General features: G+C 36.2%; 1 non-coding gene across 1 annotated transcript; it reads left to right on the top strand.

Annotated features, from left to right (window-relative positions):
* The first annotated feature begins 1,306 nt into the window (after window positions 1–1,306).
* Window positions 1,307–1,413, top strand: LOC125369636. The gene has a single exon (XR_007215313.1). It is a non-coding gene; the product is annotated as a small nucleolar RNA R71 (small nucleolar RNA).
* Window positions 1,414–13,617: the final 12,204 nt, after the last annotated feature.

Genomic DNA, 13,617 nt, shown 5'->3' with positions numbered 1-13,617 from the left:
AGGCTTTCCATCATTCTTGCTAAACAAGTACCTGAGTGCTAAATGGTCCATGTAGACTACAGTCTTAGATAACACTAAATAAAATATGAACTTGTCAAATGCAAAAACAATAGCTAGAAGCTCCTTTTTAGTGGTGGTACAGTGCTCTTGGGCATGAGTCAATATTTGCTAGCATAGTAAATTGGTTGGAACTTCTTGTCTCTTCTCTGTCTTAAAACAACTCCAACTGTAAAATCACTATCATCACACATAAGTTCAAATGGCAGCTTCTAATTATGTGAAACTATAATCAAGGTTGTGGTTAGCTTCTCTTTAAGCAAGTCAAAAGCCTGCAAATAATCATCAGAATTTCATAAGGTACATCCTTTACAAGCAATTGAGTTAAAGGTCTAGCAATCTTAGAGAAGTCCTTAATGAACCTCCTATAGAATCTTGCATGACTTAAGAAGCTTCTAACAGCCTTAATTGACCCTATCGACCTTGCATGATTTAAGCTTCCACCTTGGCCCTATCGACCTCCATCCCCTTGTGCAAAATTTTGTGTCCTAGCACTATACCTTCTCTAACCATAAAATGACATTTTTCCGTACTAAGAATTAGGTTGTCATCTCTACAACGCTCAAGCATGCATTCTAAATTGTGTAAATAGTGAGTACAGGAGTTACCAAATACAGAAAAATCATCCATAGAAACCTCCATGGATTCCTCAATCATATCGTGGAAGATTGCCATCATACACCTTTGAAAAGTTTCAGGTGCATTGCACAACCCGAATAGATTGTTGCTACTGTTGATGTAGTCGCTGAAACCCTGGTGGCCCCTGGTTGTTGTTGTTCCTCCATCCGAAGTTTGGATGATTTCTCCATCCCGATAGGTATTGCTGTATGGATTGTTCTACTGCCTAGGCTGACTTCCCATATAGTCCATCTATTCATGGTTAGATGAAGAAGAGCAAGCAAACGTACCTCCCCATATACAGTTACTACTATAATGCGGGCCACCACAAAACTCGCAGCTTATTTGAGCTGGTTGGACAAGCATCTGGATTTGATCAATTTTCTTGGATAATAACTCCACTTGAGCTGTCAAGGCTGCAGTAGCATCCAAATGGTGTACACTCCCTTGACGTCCCATCCTGCTCCTAGTAGTGTGCCACTCGTAATTGTTTGTGGCTATCTCCTCAGTCAAGCTTTGGGCTTGCTCTGTTGTCTTGCTACTTAAAGAACCACTTGCAACTGCATCTACCATATCTTTAGTAGCTAAATTCAAACCATTGTAAAATGCTTGTACCTGTAACTGGATTGGTAGTCCATGGTGTGGGTATTATCTCAATAGGTCCTTGTACCTCTCCCAAGTGTCATACATCGACTCATCGTCGAACTGCACAAAAGAAGATATATCATTTCTAAGTTTAGCAGTTATAAAGGGAGGAAAGTACTTCAACATGAGTTTCTCTGCCAAAGAATCCTAGGTATTTATAGTGTTGGGAGGTAGTGATTGTAGCCACCATTTTGCTTTATCCTTCAAAGAAAATGGGAACAAATGGAGACGAATTGCATCGTATACTGTCCCATTAATCTTGAAGGTATCATAAATCTCTAAGAAACTTGCTATATGTGCATTAGGATGCTCCTCCGGTAAGCCTCCGAACTGAACTGTTTGCTGCACCATTTAAATCACATTAGGCTTTATTTTAAAATTGTTGGCAGCAACAGCTAGTCTCGTAATGCATGTTCGTGTCCCCTCCATCGATAGTTTCACAAAATCATACATCATTCAGTTATTATTATTTTTGTCGTTGGTGTCTGCCGCTTCTATTGTAATGTTTCCTTATTCACTCTCATATACAACAACCTGAATCTCTTCCTCCTCTACATTCAATTGCTTCCTCAATTGCCTGAGGGATTGCTTTGGTTTTGGTAGAGGGTCTACTGGATCAGGATTGGATCTTCTGGTCATACACTACCTGAAATAACAAATAACCAACACAAATGAATAAAAGAATAAAATTTAACAAAAACAAATAAAGAATAAATGGTTGAATTAACAAGAACACACAGTTCACAATATTTCTCAAAATAAAGAATCCCCGGCAATGGCGCCAAAAACTTGATGTGTGCTAAAAACAACTAGCATTCTCTAAATTAACTAAATCAAACTTTTATTACTAATTAGCAAGAAGATTGCAAGAATGATAATTATAAAACTAACAATTAAGCATAATCCATCAACAAAGGTGAACCCCAATGGGTTCAAAAGATCTAGCTACTTGAATGCTCCCAAAGTTTGTCTTGATCTTCAATTCGATGTTGGAACAAGTGAAATCCCTCCTTCAATTGATGAATTTGATCTCTCAAGGTCTATAGTTGAGGTATAGGAGACAATTGATTAAGTGTGTGTCTTGGAATTGAGTCCAAAATTCATCCCGCTTTCCAAAAGAATTCAAAATTGCCTATATAGTTGATTCAGCATGGCTGATGATTCAAAGACACGAGTCCAGTCAGGCCGAACTGTGAAGTCTGCCAGTCGACTCCTTCCAGGCCGTGCCTAAGCCGGTGCTGAGCCACCACAGCCCGTGGTGGCTTCGGAAGTCGTGCTGAAATGGCACAATTGGGGATAGCTTCTTGGCAATTCAGCACGGCTAGAGTCCAGGCCGTGCTCAACCCTCGAGGTGCTAGTCCTCTCCCAATTTGATGAATTTTGGTCCGTAATCACACATATTTCCCTCGATTATTGATGATGTCCTTCGAAAATGGCCTGAAACGAGAAAGGAAATAAAAGACAGGTGATTCTAGCATAAAATGGGATAATCATGCATAAAAATGTAAACAATCGGGCATGAAAACATGTGTAGTATGATGCTTATCAATCTGCACTAGCAAACCTAGATTTGGAATCGAGCCACGCCCAATATTCCAATTCAAGATTTGGACCATTGGGATCTCCATCATTCCATGGTCCTTTAGGCATAAGGACTTCTAATGGTATAAGGATTGGCGTAAGGAATAATAGGAATGCAATTGACAAGCTTGACTGGTAACAGTAGGGCTTAGCTTGATAATCAAGCAAGACAAAACGTAAATCCATGCACGATAGTCAGAAATCATATGGGTTTTGATTAATCCAAGTGTAATACTAGTGGGAATGCAAGGGTTTTGATGTCTAGGATGCATATAAAGAAGTAATTTGGGTCGGGTTATTATTAGGTAGGTCCTTGCAGATTTCCCCTTGCTTTTGTTAAGCTGTCTCACAAAATTTGGGATAACAAGAGCTGTTGACCAGTCAGCTCCTCTCCGGTTCTTAGTTTGACTTTAATTTTTTCATCATTCTTTATTTATTTATTCATATTTAGCTTCTTATTTCTTCTTCATATGGAATTAGGGCTTTAATACTATAAAAACTACATGCAACCGAATACTTAAGGCTAGTGAGCATATTATTTTAGTTTTCTACCATATGGGAAATCAAGTTATGCGTTCTTGCAAGAACTTTGTAGACTTATGAAGAGCAGCACTAGCAAACCTAGATTTGGAATTAAGGCACACCCTAATATTACGATTGAAGATTTTGGACCATTGGAATCTCCATCATTAATAAGAACCCATCTAGCACAAGAAATCCTACTCAAACAAGGAATTCTAATGATGCAAATCCTACTAGCTAAAAGAAACCTATTCTGACAAGGAATCCTACTCTAACTAGGATTCAAGAATTCAAGTGACATTGGGAATCCTAATCGAACTAGGATTCAAGATCCACTTCACATCCATGGAGACCCAATTACAAAGTCCAAGGCTAAGGAGATAAAAGAAGCTTTAGATGGGCTTATTCAAGACACTTGGGCTAAGGACACATCAAGGCTTGAAGAGTTGGATTCAAATTCAAGGCTTATTAATTTAATTCAGTTTATTAGACTTGAATAAATTTAATATGAGCTTAATGAACATAAAGGAGCACATTGAAGTTTGTGCCTAATTAGCTCCAGCAAAGATGGCCCGTGTGTGTGACTTAAAGAAACTAGGGCTTCTTACTCCTAATGGGCGGCTACATAGTATTTTAGGAGTATTAGGGCATTGTTTTTAGTTATCTTTCTTAGTTAGAATGTTTAATAGCTTAGAATTAGGGTTTTCTAAAGGCTATTGAAGCCTAGTACGAATTTTCAAGTTCATTGGTTGATTAATGATTAATATATTTTGTGAGTTTATACTCTATTCTTAGTTCTTGTTTAGAGCTATTTCAAACTTATCAAGCAATTCATTATTTGTATGCTCAAATTCGACTTATCAATTTAGGATCCATACTAAATTGTGGCATCTTCTATCTTTAATGCCTTAGATTTGATAATTTAATATACTTGAAAGGTCTAAGGTTTCCATTGATCTGGTTCTAGATAGATCTTGGGCAATGAAATCTAACTTGCATATGGGTTTAATCCTTTGATATAGGTTAGGTTTTATGTTCTTGTTTGAATGCAAGCCTTACTTATCAAGGAGTTTATCTATCCTTGTGGCGTACTTGGAATTTGGGTTTAAGGGACTTAGTTTTCCTTAGGTTATAATTCTTGATCATCTTTATAAGAAATCTGTCTTTTAACTTTCTTAGGGGTTAAACCGAATTGGTTCTTGGGGTTTTTATGTTAATGTGTTAGGGGTTCTCAAGCTTATTCGTGGAGGTTCCTTATCAATCATTCCATCTTCCTTTAGACATAAGGACTCCTAGTGACATAAGGATTGGCATAAGGAATCATGGGAATTCAATTGATGAGCTTAACATGTGGCATTGGGCTAGTAGGCCGAGACACAAATTCACACGCGTAAAATCATGTTGCTTTTGATTAATCCAAGTGAGAATGTATGCGTCTTGATGTTTATGACACATATAGTTATGTACTTTTGGCCGGGATGTTATTAGGTATGCCCACATGAATTTTCCCTTGTTTTCATTATTCTAGCTTAGGAAATTTAGGACTACGAGAGTTGTTGATTAGTCAGCTGCTCTTTCTCTAGTATGATGGTTTGATTTTATTTGGGGAGCATAAACACCACTATTAAGAGAAAGCACATGGAAGCGGCAATTATAGACACCGATCAAATGCTTAGACGAATGCAAAGAAAGAAAATTAGTTGATCGAGTACTAATATCATTCTCCGAATTATCGCAGTCAAATCTTTAGATAAAAGAGGTAATGATGAGAATCAAGCATAAACAAATATTCTGATTAAGGATTTGCGCCATTAGGATCTTTATCATTCCTTATTCCTCTAGACACGACGACACATGATGACACAAGGATTGGTTTAAGGAATCATGGAAACACAATTAATAAGCTTAATCGATGGCATTGGGGCTTAGTTTTAAGATCAAGCAAGATGAGACGTAAATCCATGCGTGCAAGAGAGAAATCATAATGTTATTAATGAATCCTAGCGTAATATAATCAAGAATACGAGCGCTTTGATCTTTTGGAGGCATATAATTAAGTAATTTGGTTTGGAGTGTTATTAGTTAGGCCCACATGAATTTTCTCTTATTTTTGTTAAGCTAGTTCATATAATTTGGGATCTACATTATTCCTTATTCCTCAAGGTACGAGGACTCCTTATGACATAAGGATTGCCGTAAGGACTGGTTAACAACTCTCGTAGTCCCAAATTTGATGATCAAGCAGGATGAGATGTAAATCCATGCGCGTAAAGGAGAACTCATATTATTTTCAATAAATCCAAGTATAATACAAGCGAGAATGTGAGAGTTTTGATGTTTGGGATTCATATAATAAAGTAATTTGGATTATAATGTTATTGGGTAGGCACATGCAAATTTCCTTTTGTTTCTGTTAAGCTTGCTCATAAAATTTGGAACTGCAAGAGTTGTTGACTAATCAACTCCTTTCTCATTCTTAATTTGACTTCACTTTATTCATCTTTCTTTATTTATTTATTCATATTTAGATTCTAGTTTCGTATTCTTATGGAATTAGGACTTTCACACTATAAAAAGCACATGCAATAGAATACTTAAGCCTAATAAGCATATTATTTTAGTTTTTATTAAGCTCGCTCATAAAACTTAAGACTACGAGAGTTATTACCCAGTCAACTCCTCTCTTGTTCTTAATTTGACTTTAGTTTATTAATCTTTATTTATTTATTCACTTATTTGTATTTAGCTTCTAGCCTCTTCTTCTTATGGAATGAGGGCTTTCACACTATAAAAACCGCACGCAACCGAATACTTGAGGCTAATGAGCATATTATTTTAGTTTTCTACCTTGTAGGAAATCAAGTTATAACTTCTTTCAAGAAATTTATGGACTTATTAACACTCGCGCGAGCGAGCATAGACTTATCCCTCACGTCCTTCCTTTCTCTTGTGAAAAACTTTATTTCTTAAAAAGATTTAACGCTTGTGTTTAAATCAATTCGATCTGATCCTTATGCTCGGTCGTATGGAAGAGAATAAAGAACAAGTGATTTCTTTCCTTATCGGATCTCAAATCCTACCTATATTCTCATTTTTTATTTCTTTTGTGTCTCTCTTTATAATCTATCTAGCATGGTTGTTTGGTTTTATATGGGGAGCAACACGAGTGTTCAGTGAAAGTGCATGGAAGTGGCAATCATAGGCACTGATCCAATGCTTCAACGATTATGAAGAAATAAAATTAGTTCATTGTGTATTGATATCATTCTCTAAATGATCGTGAACGAATCTAGAGGAAACAGGGAACGTCGAGAATTGAGGCCCACCCAAATATTTTGACTCAAGATATGCACCATTAGGATATCCATCCTTCCTTCTTCCTCTAGGCACGAGGATTCCTGATGATGCAAAGTTGGTCGTAAGGAATCATGGGAACGCAATTAAAAAGCTTGACCAGTGGCATTAGGGCTTAGCTTGATGATCAAGTAGGAAAGATGTAAATCCACATGGGTAAGGGAGAAATCATGTTGTTTTGAATTAATCTAAGCATAATACAAGCCGTAATTCGAGCAGTTTGATGTTTGAAATGCATACAATGAAGTAATTTAGGTTGGAGTGTTTTATGTAGGCCCACCCGAATTTATCCTTATTTTTGTTAAGCTAATTTACTAAATTTAGGACTATGAGAGTTGTTGCCTAGTCAACTCCTCTCTAGTTCTTCATTTTAGTTTATTAATCTTTATTTATTTATTTTTTCATATTCAGCTTCTAGTCTCTTCTTCTTATAGAATTAGGGCTTTCCCACTATAAAAACCGCACGCAACCAAATACTTGAGGCTAATGAGCATATTATTTCAGTTTTCTACCTTTCAAGAAATCAAGTTGTGTTCTTTTAAGAAATTTATGGACTTATCAACACTTGTGCTAGAGAGCATAGACTTATCCTTCACATCCTTCCTTTCTCTTGTGTTCTTGTTGACGCTTGTGTTTAAATCAATTTAATTTGATCCTTACGCTTAGGCATATGGAAGAGAATAAAGAACTTATGACTTCTGTCCTTATCGGATCTAAAATCTTACCTATATTCTCATTTTGTTTGTTTCTTTTGTGTCTCTCTCTCTAATCTTTATATAGTATGTTGGTTTGGTTTTATATTGGGAGCATAAATAGGAGTGTCATGTGAATGTGCGTGGAAGCAGAAATTATAGGCACCGATCCAATGCTTCAACGAATGCGAAGAAAGAAATTTGTTGATCATGTATTGATATCATTCTACGAAGGATCGTGGAGGAATCTTTTAAAGGAAAGAGGGAGCGCTGAGAATAGAGGCAATGCCTAAATTTTTTGGCTCAGGATTTGCACCATTAGAATCTTCATCCTTCCTTCTTCCTCTAGGCACAAGGACTCCTGATGACGCAAGTTTGGGCGTAAGAAATCATAGGAACGCAACTAACAAGCTTGACTAGTGGTATTGATGCTTAGCTTGATGATCAAGCAAGAGACATAAATCCACACGCGTAAGGGAGAAATCATGTTGTTTTTTATTAATCCAAGCATAATACAGCCAGAATTCGAGCACTTTGATATTGAAATGCATATAATGAAATAATTTAGATAGGAGTTTTTTTAGGTAGGCCCACACCAATTTTACTCTTATTTTTATTAACCTGCCCATAAAATTTAAGACTACGAGAGTTGTTGTCCAGTCAACTCCTCTCTGGTTCTTAATTTGATTTTAGTTTATTAATCTTTCTTTATTTATTTATTCATATTTAGCTTCTAGTCTCTTCTTGTGGGCATACTTAATAACACTCCGGCCCAAATTAAACAATTATATGCATCCCAAACATCAAAACGCTCACATTCCTGCTTATATTAATTGACAGCAACATGATTTCTCCCTTATGCGTGTAGATTTGTATCTCATCCTGCTATATCATCAAATCACACCCCAATGCGACTAGTCAAGCTTGTCAATTGAATTCCCATGATTTTTTATGCCAATCCTTGTGATGAAGATCCTAGTGCTCTACAAACCCATCCAAGCAAGATTCTCTATATATGGGGAGCGGTCCAACCACAAGAGTAAGAGCCAAGAAGATTAAGGATTGAGTGGCCTTATTTGCTCAAGCCTTAGTGACAACTTACATTGTGGAAGAACAAGCCTCAAATAAACCTAATGAGCCAGATTGTGTCTTGATGATTCAAGTTAATGAGAATGGGCTTCAAGAAGCTTGACTCTTTATTAATTTCCCCTTGGACTAAAACTACTACTTATTTAACTTCTTATGTATTTTTACCCTTGAGTGTTTTATTACTTTAAAACTCTAGTTCTTTGAGCCTTTTTCATTACTTGTTTAGTTTGGGCCTTTAGTTATGTTTATTAGATTAATTCTAAGTATGGGCCACCCCTTGCATTTGGCACAACACTCATTAGTTTGTTTAAACCCTAAGTATTCACTATAAATACTTAAGGAAAATCATCTCGTAAGACTTTAACTTTAATTATAATTTGATACTTGAGAGTGTTCTACTTCTAAGTTCTTGCGAGGACTTATTGTTTTGAACATTGCAACTTTGTTGATTGTTCATTGATATCTAAGGGTTCCTTCAATAGATTATTGTGACTTCTTAGTTGCGTATCCTTTATCGTTCTTACCTCTCTATCCGAAACAATTCTTACCCAAAGACCTTAAAACATATTCTCTTTCTTACCTCTTTTTTTCTAATCAAGATACAACAAAAATCAAAACAAAACAAAACCAAACAAATAAATTCGTTTCTTCTTTTCTTTTCTAACTGAAAACCTTAAAAACATCAAAAACCAAACTCATATGCTTTCTTCTTTCTTTCTTATACAGGAGCAAAAACAAGCCTTCTTTTCTCAATCCTAGTCGCCAATCTTAATCCAAGAACACAGGATTGAGGTACTTCTTCTTCTTTCATTATACCCGAAATTTCTTAACTCTATTTCTTTCTTTTCTTTTCTAAAACAACTCTTAATTCTCTTTGATCATTTACAAGTTGTGATTAGTAAAGTGATAAGTGTTTGTAAGAATTTAAGAGTGAGGCAAGTGGTGTGAGATAGTGAGTGCATTAGAGGGTGTGTGCTTAAACACTTGAGAGGAAACACGTAAGGGAGTGAATTTTCATTCTAACATTTCTTTGCAGGTAGTTATCATGGACACACATGATGATGATAGACTATGGAAGAAGTCCGTGCAAGACACTTTTGCAAGGATCTTGGCAGAGTTGGATGAGTTAAGACTTGAAAAGGATGAGAAACCAAACCGAACACCACCTCCACCTCTACCTAAGAGGAAAAATTGGATTGGTGATGATGACGAGGACGATGGCGCCTCCAACCAAAACTTTGGACAAGGAAGGAAGGACAGGAACTTAGGATCCATTACGTTAAGGATTCCTAGTTTTCAAGGAAAGGGAGATCCAAAAGTCTATTTGGAATGGGAGAAAAATGTCAAACGCGTGTTATAATGCTATAACTTCACATAAGACAGAAAGGTAAAACTTGCTTCTGTTGAGTTTACTGATTACGCTAGTGTGTGGTGGGATCAATAAGTTACAACTCAAAGGTGCAACGATAAGCACCCAATATCAACATAGGGAAAGATGAAGAGAATCATGCATAGATAGTTTGTTTCTTCACACTACTATAGGGAATTATACAACAAACTTCAAAAACTTGTACAAGGAACTAAGTCTCTGAATGAATCTACTAAGAGATAGAGGTAGCCGTGATTCGAGCCAACATAGATGAGAATAGGGAGGCAACAATGGCACGTTTTCTTAATGGGCTTAACCGAGATATTGCCAACCTAGTCGAGCTACAACCTTATTTAGACATGGAAGATCTCTTTCATGTCGCCATTAAGGTTGAAAAGCAAGTTCAGACTACAAACAAAGGTAACTGTACACCTAAGTTTTCTAATTAGTCTAATTGGACTAATCAAAAGGGTGGGAGAAGTTTTGGTATAAGCAATTCGACTTACAACAAAGACAAGTCCATAGATGATAAAGGTAAAGGGAAAGCAAGTGGTTTAGGATCGAAGATCCAATGCTTTAAGTGGAAAGGATATGGACACAAGCAAGCCGAATGTCCGAATTAAAAAATTATGATAATCATGGACAACGGTGATGTGATGGTTGAAGGTGATGATAGTGATGATGAGCCGGCATTAGATGATGACACACAAAAAGAGGAGGATGTCGAATATGCTCTTAATGGTAAACTCTTTTCTTATGTGGCTATGCGTGCTTTGAGTGTACAAGCCAAAGGGGAAGAAGTATAATGTGAGAATATATTCAATACTAAATGTACAATTGCAAATAAATTGTGTAGTATAATTATAGATAGCGGAAGTTGTACTAATGTTGTTAATGCTAGTTTAGTTGATAAGCTTTGTTTGAAAACAACTAAACATCTTAAATCCTATAGAATGCGTTGGTTGAATAATTGTGGTGATATTAGGGTCACTAGGCAAGCATTAATTTCTTTCTCTATAGGACGTTCTAAAGAACAAGTTTTGTGTGATATGATTCCTATGCAAGCTAGTCATATCTTTTTATGATGTCCTTGGTAGTTTGATAGAAAGATTCTTCATGATGGTTTTACTAATTGCCATACTTTTACTTTTCAGAGCAAACCTATTACTCTTGTACCTTTAACTCATAAACAGGTCTATAAAGACCAAATTCAATTATATAAGTGTGAGAGTGCATATGAAAAAAGAAAAGGTGCACGAGCAAAATGAGAGCTGTGAGAAAAATAATGAGAGGTGTGCGAAAGGAGAGGAAAAATGAGAGACTGAGTGCTTGCACAGTGATAAAAAAGTAAGCCACAAGAAAAAGAAGAGTATAGTGAAAAAGTGAACAAAATTGAGTCAAAAGGAAATTTCTATGCCAAAAAGGGTGATGTACAAAAAGCCTACTTGCTTAAGCAAAGCATGCTTATGCTTACTTTTAAAGGTGCCATGTTATCTTCTTCTAACTCTAAGCTTGAGGATTTGCCTTAAACCATTAAGACTCTTTTGTAGGATTTTGATGATGTGTTTCTGGAGGAGATTGCACATGGACTGCCGCCAATTAGAGAAATTGAGCATAAGATCAATTTTATACCTGGTGCGCAAATACCTAATCACCCTGCATATTGGAGCAACCTAGAAGAAACTAAGAAATTACAATGGCAAGTGGAAGAGTTGCTTTCCAAAGGTTTGATTAGAGAGAGTACGAGCCCATGTCTTTTACCTTTTTCTTTTATCCCTAAGAAAGATAGATCTTGGAGGATGTGTGTCGAATGCCGTGCCATGAACAAGATTACAGTAAAGTGTTGTCATCCAATTCCTAGATTAAATGATATGTTAGAAGAATTACATGGTGCTAAAATCTTCTCTAAAATTGATCTTAAGTCTGGATATCATCAAATACCATAATTAGGGATAAGATGGAAAATTACTGATATGGAACCTCCATGAATAAGCTTGAGAACCCCATTTTTGAATTGCGGACTCCCAACACATTAACATCAAAACTCCAAGAACAAATTCGATTCAACCCCTAAGAAAGGTTAGAAAATAGATTACTTAGAAAGATGATTAAGAATTAGAATTTAGAAAACTTGTTCCTAAATCCCAATTTTGAAACACTCCATAAGAAGATGATCAATCTACTTGAATGTTTCTTAAGCATGCATTCTACACAAGAATACAAAGACAAAGCAGACAAGCTTTAAGGTAAAAGTACCAATTATCATTTAACTTTGAACTAAATTCCCACATCAAAATTCGTACTAGCCTTATATAGGCCTTAAGGAACCCTAAATCTTAACTAATAAGGATTTATATCTCATATAGGATAAAGATAACCATCCAAACTAAAAAAGATAACTTAAATAAAGTCCTAACTAGGGTAATTAACATGTATAGCTGCGCAACTTAAGTAAAGAAACCTTAATTTACTTAAGTCATGCATATGGGCATTAAAACATAAGCTAAGTTAGTCCCAAAGTTTTCATATTCTCCAATTCATCAGTTGTGGTCTTTTTGAGCTCAAATAAAAGATTAAGCAAGCCCATTAAACACTTGAACTTGTAATACATTAAGTTGAGTTGGGCCTTCACTTAAACTAAAGCCTTGAACTCCTTGTAATTCCTGTTGGGCCAAATTCAAGAGGCCTTGCATGTGTTGAATTAAGGCTTGTTGATACTTCTTGGATCTTGATCTAGTTATTAGGCCTTGAGGCAATTGTATTAGATCTTTAGCCTCAATAGCTTGACTTTGTTCTTGGGCTTGAAGCTTTGGCCGAACTCCTCCATGCTCTTGCTCATCTTCATCAAGTCCATCTTCATGAAATCCATGTGATGGTGGTTGGTCCATATCATTCCTCCTCTCCTTAGGAGGATTCCTCCTTGAATCTATACCATCACCTGCATCAAAAGGACTCAAATCAGCAACATTAAAGGTAACACTAACATTATACTCACCCGGAAGGTCCACTTTATAAGCATTGTCATTGATCCTTTCCAAAAGGACCATCTCCCCTTGGGTTCAACTTAGAATTCCTTTGATGTGGAAATCACTCCTTGCGAAAGTGCACCCAAATCCAATCACCATGTTGAAATATCATAAGCTTCCTTCCTTTATTGACACGATTAACTACTTGAGCATTTTGCTTTTCAATCCTCTGATTGACTTACTTTTGTAGCTTGTGTATCAAATCTGTCTTAACACTTGCATCAACACTCACAAACTTGTTAGGGGGTAAAGGTAACAAATCAATAGGATCAAGGGGATTAAAACCATATACAATGTCAAATGGAGATCAATGAGTAGTGCTATGAACAACCCAATTGTATGCAAATTCCACAAATGGTAAACAATCCTCCCAAGTCCTAACATTCTTTTAAATGATCGCCCTAAGCAAAGTAATCAAAGTCCTATTAACTACTTCCGTTTTCCCATCGGTTTATGGGTGATATGTAGTAGAAAACAATAACTTAGTACCAAGCTTTCCTAATAACACACGCCAAAAATGACTCAAAAACTTAACATCTCTATCACTAATAATGCTTATAGGTATGCCATGTAAACACACAACCCCTTTAGATAACAAACCAGTAATATTTGTAGCATCATCAGTTTAATGACATAGTATATAAAATGAGCCATCTTACTAAAT

Source organism: Ricinus communis, chromosome 3 (assembly GCF_019578655.1).
Source record: "Ricinus communis isolate WT05 ecotype wild-type chromosome 3, ASM1957865v1, whole genome shotgun sequence".
NCBI classification, from domain to species: domain Eukaryota; kingdom Viridiplantae; phylum Streptophyta; class Magnoliopsida; order Malpighiales; family Euphorbiaceae; genus Ricinus; species Ricinus communis.
This window is presented reverse-complemented; position numbering and strand designations above follow the sequence as displayed.